Below are 6,000 nucleotides of genomic sequence, written 5' to 3' on the forward strand. Positions count from 1 at the left end.
CACTCAGGGACTAAGGAGGCAGGACTGCCACGGATTTGAGGCCAGCATGGTTACACGGGAACACCCTGCCTTTACATAAATAAATACAGGGCTGTCGAGATGCCTTGGGGCTAGAGTATTCTCTCTGCTCCTTCAAAGCAAGAGGGGCCACCTGCTCGTAGTCATCTAACTCCAGTCTCCTCTGCTGATCTCCATGGACACAACACACACACGTGATGCACAGATTTACACAAAGGCAAAATACCCCCCAAAAATAAATAAAATACTTTATTTAAAATAAAAATCTCAAAAATATTTTAACTACATAAATATAACTTTTACAAGCATCATTTTTTTTCTAGTGGTATCTAAATACCTAGTTGTTCTCACCTACCCTCTCCCACCTATTTCAACCCAAGAATACCATGAAAAAGTCCCTTACACAATAAAGACTCCAGGGCCTCTCCAGGAGGCTTTCCTTCAACGGGAGACTTCAGAGCTAGCTGTTCAACAGTCACTGAAGGGATTCTATGGCAGAGGCAGGAGGATCTCTGTATGTTGGATACACACAGAAACCCTGTCTCATGGAAAGGAAAAGAAAAAAGGACCACTGAAGGAGAGCAGTGTTTATCCGGAAGAAATAACAGTGGCACAGACAAGACACACTAAGGAAGAAAGAGTTGTGGGGTAAAGCCATTTTGAAAGATCACTCTCAGTTTCAACCGTCAAAGCCCTAACAATGCTCTCTTGAGAGCTGTATTTCTTTTAAAAACTTTTCCCTGAGACACAGGGACACAAATTACTGTTTTCCAAATTCTTAGGGACTCAAGCAAGCTTTTTAAATTAAAGCCTCTAAGTGAGCTGAAGACAGGCGTTCTCTATACAGACTGAACACGCCCTGTGTCCAACCACAGGGAAACCATGGTCTCCGGCTCAAAGACGGTAAGCTTTCGGTGGTTTCCTGGTTTCCGTTTTACTCTAGATATCCTGCTTTTAACTTGAGAATGCTCTAAATTGTTGTGAAGCAACGGGGGAATTAAGACAATATCCAGAACAGTGATTTGATGGGGGTGTGATGGGGGATGGTAACTGAAGGACTCCTCAGTTGGGTGATGGGATACTTGTTTGATGATGATGATGATGACGATGTTGTTGTTGTTGTTATTACTTGCTAGTTTATTCTTGTGTTCCATATCTCTGAGTAAGATTTCACAGAAGGCACCAGAATCTTCTCTGGGTGGAACAGAGGACTCTGGGAATTAGCAGCGCACCCTGTTGCTAAGCCGAGTTACAGCACAAGCTATTGGCTTTCATATGGAAGACGAGCTTTGGAAACACAGATTGGCTAAGGGGAATTCCTGCTAAGGTTAACATTTGGTGCTACCAAAGTCAAAAGAGGACTTAACAAACAAGGCTGGGTGTTTTGTTTTTAGGGCAGAATGTTGCTGTGTATCCCAGGCTAAACTCAAACTAATGACCCTGCCTCAGCCTCCAGGGGACTGGACTTACAGGTCTGTACCACCAGTCTTAGCAGTTTTAAAATGTGTTTATTCTTACTGATGTGCATTGGTGTTGTGCGTGTACACCTGTGTGAGGGTGCTGGGTCCGCTGAACTGGACTTGCAGATATCTGAAGTTGTGAGCTGCCGTGTGGGTGCTGAGAACTGGCCCTGGGCCCCCTGGAAGAGAAGCCAAGGCTCTTAACTGCTGAGCCATCTCTCCAACCCCCTAAGGCTAGCATTTTTATTGTGATGGTTTTAATTCATTTTAAAAGTCAGCTTTGGTTAGACTTCTCAACAGTTGACAACTGTTTCCTGGTCTCCAATTTTCCCTCTTTTTTTTTTTCTCTGCCTGCTCCTTCCCTCAAGCTAAGAGGGCAAAAAAACCCTCGCAATTGTAATATGAATTCCTAGTTTATTTTTAGATATTTATTTATGTTGTGTGTATGTGGATGAGCCACCGTCCATGAAGCGGTCAGAGGGCACGGCTTGTGAGAGTCTGTCCCACCTTGTCACACCTTCTGTAGATCAAACTCAAACTGTCTGGTGGCAAGAGTCTGCCAAATGAGTCCTCCTCTAGTTACCTTAGTCTCAGTACAAAACAAAACAAAACTCACTCACCATATGTTAAGCACACCGCAGAAGTAACAAAGGAAGTTAATTATACCAACCTCTCACAGAACAGCTATTTTAAAGATGAGAAACCGTTACTCAGTATCAATCAGAACACATGAGACAACCTTGCACCTGGGTGTGATTGGGCATTGCCCATGTTCTTTCCATTACATTCAATCTGCATCAACTTAATACACATGGCTCCGACCAGCCAAGAGCCTCACAGCAAGGATGCCAACTTCGAGGTTATGTATGACGCTTTCAGTTCACAGTTCTAAATACTAAGGCTTAAAGACGTGGGTTTTCCAGTCACACACCTAAACTGGTTGTTTCACAACTCAGTCTCATGCCATCAAAGTAGTAAACACACACACACACACACCTTACCACCACGTGAATCCTCTCAGTGTACTTCGGGGGACACATTCTTGACCAGCTTCACAAAGTACAACTGCTTTTGGATCAGCAATAAAGCTCCCCTTCTCCCCAGCTCCCCAAATCTACCGGAAGCTCTACACTTCAACGCCTTAGGCAAGTGAGAGAAGCCCGAGCCCGAAAGGCGGCGCACAAGGCCCTGAGGCCCCGCGGGACAAGCAACGCTCCAAAAGACCCTGGAAACTGCCCTTGCCCTGGGCTGGCTGCGCAAGAGTTTGCAGGGCAAGCACTTCGCGACGTCCAGAGCGCCCGGAGCTGGAGAGCCAGCAAGACGCGCGGCCGCTGCCGGCGGCGCCCCCTCCCAGGGTCCCCGTGAGCGCTCCCCGCTCCCAGAGGATTACCAGCACTCGCAGGAGCCGGCGAATGCCCAGTACCTTTCGCTCCCCCGCCGGCCGGCCGCTCCGCACGGAGCCCGCGGGCCGCAGCGCTCCCTGCCCGCAGCCGCTCGCCCCACGCTCCACCGCGCGTGGTCTGGATGCCTTAGGGCTCCGCCCCATATGCCACGCCCCGCAGGCCACGCCCAGCCGGCTGTCCGCAGGACTACAGCGCCCCGCAGCGGCCTCTGGTCATTGCACCACTGTCCTCCCGAGCCGCACATCCGGGCGGTGCGGGGATGGCTCCCACTGGGACCCACGCCTCGAGCAGCAGGAGGACAGCCATGCTGAGGGCTGTTTGCTCAGCGGCATCAGGCACCAGGCGCGCCGAATGGATGGACTGAGTGGAGAATCCTCCAGCCCTCCCCCTACGGTCGGCTTTCTGGAGCCTATGGAAACCGAGGAAGCTGCTGCAAAGGGTCGGGAATCCACTCTCCACTGGTGAAGGACCAGCAGGGACGTCAGTCCGCAACCGCGGGTTCCAAGCGCGCCTTACATACTGTTGTCTTGATTACTTTTGTCTCTCCCTGCCACAGCTACTTTTTCAGTACCTAGAAGAGCTCCCTGAGCAGCACAAAGTAGGGGGTTACACTCCAACATCCGGCCTGTGTGAGCCTGCCTCAAAAAGAAGAGGAAAAGCCGCGCGGTGGTGGCGCACGCCTGTAATCCCAGCACTCTGGGAGGCAGAGGCAGGCGGATTTCTGATTTCGAGGCCAGCCTGGTCTACAGAGTGAGTTCCAGGACAGCCAGGGCTATACAGAGAAACCCTGTCTCAAGAAAACCAAATCCAAAAACCAAAAAAAAAAAAAAAAAAAGAAGAAGAAGAGGAAAAACAAAAGAAAAAAAAAACTTACTGAGAGATTTAGGAGAGTGCGAAGCCTATAGCCTAATGTAAGCCAAAGGTACTTCAAAGGAAGTGTTCATTTCAAATTCATAGCAGCCCCAGTGACCAGGCTCAGATAATCAATGCCCTTCCCAGCCTTATATGAATGCTTTTCTACTCAAAACTCTTCATGGGCCAGACTGGGAGCTCAGTGTGTAAAGTGCTTGCTGAGAAAGTGTGAATACCCAAATTCAAATCCCCACACCGATATACATGTACATGCAAGCAAGAAAATGACCACACATACATGCACACATCCGTGCCTGCACACACACATGAATGAATGATTTGATGATGAATGAATGACGGAACCTTTTGCTCAGAGAGGTGGAGGGCTCAGCAGGTGGAGCTGTGAACATGAAGCTTCAATCTTGTCTGAGGCTGGGGATACATTTATGGTGAAACGAATATTTTTCATAGCCTTTCTGGAATATTGTTGGTTTTCAAGGAAAGAGCGACAGAGCCCCTCCTTTTCCTTCTAGTATCTGTTTCCTTTTGCCTCCTGAAAGCCTCTGACTGGAGACACTCCAAAACCCCCTCCCTGCCCACCCTAGAAGAGAGTTAAGCACTTGATCCTCTGAAACCGTTTGGGAATGCTCCCCCCACCCTCCCAGACTCAGCCACTGTTTTATTTAGCAGAGCGTGAAAACCCTTCTGGCTGAAATTCGTTTTCAATCCCTGTCACTCCCAACCTGAAACTGTTAGGAGAGGCGCCTGTCCTGTCCCTGCCCACTAAGAGCTCCAGGTCGCTCCGCAAGCAGGTCTCAACTAAACTCCAGAGCTCCCTAAGGAAAGTATGTACACGTGACATTTCAAAGTGATTATTTCTCTTTTATCCACAGTGAGAAATCCTCTCCTCTCCCTAAGGATTAATATGCAGTTAACAGTTGAGTGGGGGAGGGGTTCTTCATTGTTGTAGCCCCTCTTGAACCATGCTTCTGTAAACAGTCTTAGTGAAATTCCTTGATTGGGTCATTAAAAGTTTAAAAATAAATAGGAAAGAAAAGAAATGAAAGAGGAGTGGGGGGGGGGGGGTAAGGAGCCGCTCAGTGAAAGCAAACTGGACTAGGAAAGACCCAAAAACAAAACAACCAAAATTTCACAAAACCACAAAAAGCCATTCTTGAAGACCTGTGAGTTCCCCCGGGAGCTGACTAGTGCGCATTTGTACCCAGACTTTGATGAATGGGAATTCCAGGCAGTGGCTGAGCTGTCTTGGAGATCTTATCTCCAAGGAGCCACAGTTTAGAGCAACCAATGAAAAGAAACTCCTAAATCTCCCTGGATTTGAGGCCGGCCCCCAGCCAGCAGCCTCATTCTTGCTCCTGCAGTGGGGCAGCCACAGCCTGGCTTCTCTAATCTCCTCCCACCCCACCTTAGTTACCTTTCTATTGCTGTGATAAGGCACTGTGACCAAGAAAATGTATAAAAGAAAATGTGGTCTGGAGAGACCACTCAGCAGTAAAGATCACTGACTGCTCTTCCAGAGGTCCTGGGTTCAAATCCCAGCAACCACATGGTGGCTCACAACCACCTATAATGGGATCCAATGCCCTCTTCTCTGGTGTGTCTGAAGACAGCGGCAGTGTACCCACATACATAAAATAAATAAATCTTTTAAAAAAGGGGGGGAGGGAGAAAAAAAAGAAAATGTTTGGTTAGGGCTTATAATTACAGACCATCCTACAGGGACCATGGCCACAGGCAGGCATGGTGTTACATCAGTAACTGACACACTCACTCATCAGACAGCGAGACCTAGCTGGAAATGGTGTACACTTTTGAAACCTCAAAGCCCACTCCCAATGACACCTGCTCCAACAAGGCCACAGCTCCTAATTCTTCCCAAACAGTTCCACCAACTGGGAGCCAAGTATTCAAATATGAGCCGAGCCAGGGGGCCGTTCTCACTCAAACTGCTGCACACTCTCACTTCAGCCTCGTGAGAAAGATGTCTACCTTGTGAATGATAAGGGCCGCTGCTCTGTGATCACAGAACCTGCTGTTGTTTCTATCAACATTTGTTTAACGAGTTCACTACACCAGTTGTTTTCACGTTAGTTGTTAGCAATTTGTCTAAGCTCCGCCCCACAGTTACCAGGCAACAGCCAGGTATACCAGACTCACCATATAAGGGGCTGCTTGCCCTGTCAGTCAGTCAGTCCTCTGGCCTTCTTGTTCCTCATTCTGTCCTCTCTCCCCTCCTCCCCTCCCCC

The 6,000-nt window shown here is 48.5% G+C and overlaps 1 protein-coding gene across 2 annotated transcripts in view; it reads right to left on the bottom strand.

Moving 5' to 3' along the window:
• Ankrd6 (ankyrin repeat domain 6) overlaps positions 1–2,975 on the bottom strand; it is a 147,594-nt gene extending 144,619 nt beyond the window's left edge. Inside the window, exon 1 of one of the 2 annotated variants that reach the window (XM_052176195.1) lies at positions 2,902–2,975. The gene's annotated coding sequence lies outside the window, so the exon portion shown is untranslated. Of the gene's footprint in view, positions 1–2,868 lie in introns of both variants that reach the window. The other variant, XM_052176196.1, reaches the window with a different exon arrangement.
• Positions 2,976–6,000: the final 3,025 nt, after the last annotated feature.

This window comes from Apodemus sylvaticus, chromosome 3, assembly GCF_947179515.1.
Source record: "Apodemus sylvaticus chromosome 3, mApoSyl1.1, whole genome shotgun sequence".
Classification (NCBI taxonomy): Eukaryota; Metazoa; Chordata; class Mammalia; order Rodentia; family Muridae; genus Apodemus; species Apodemus sylvaticus.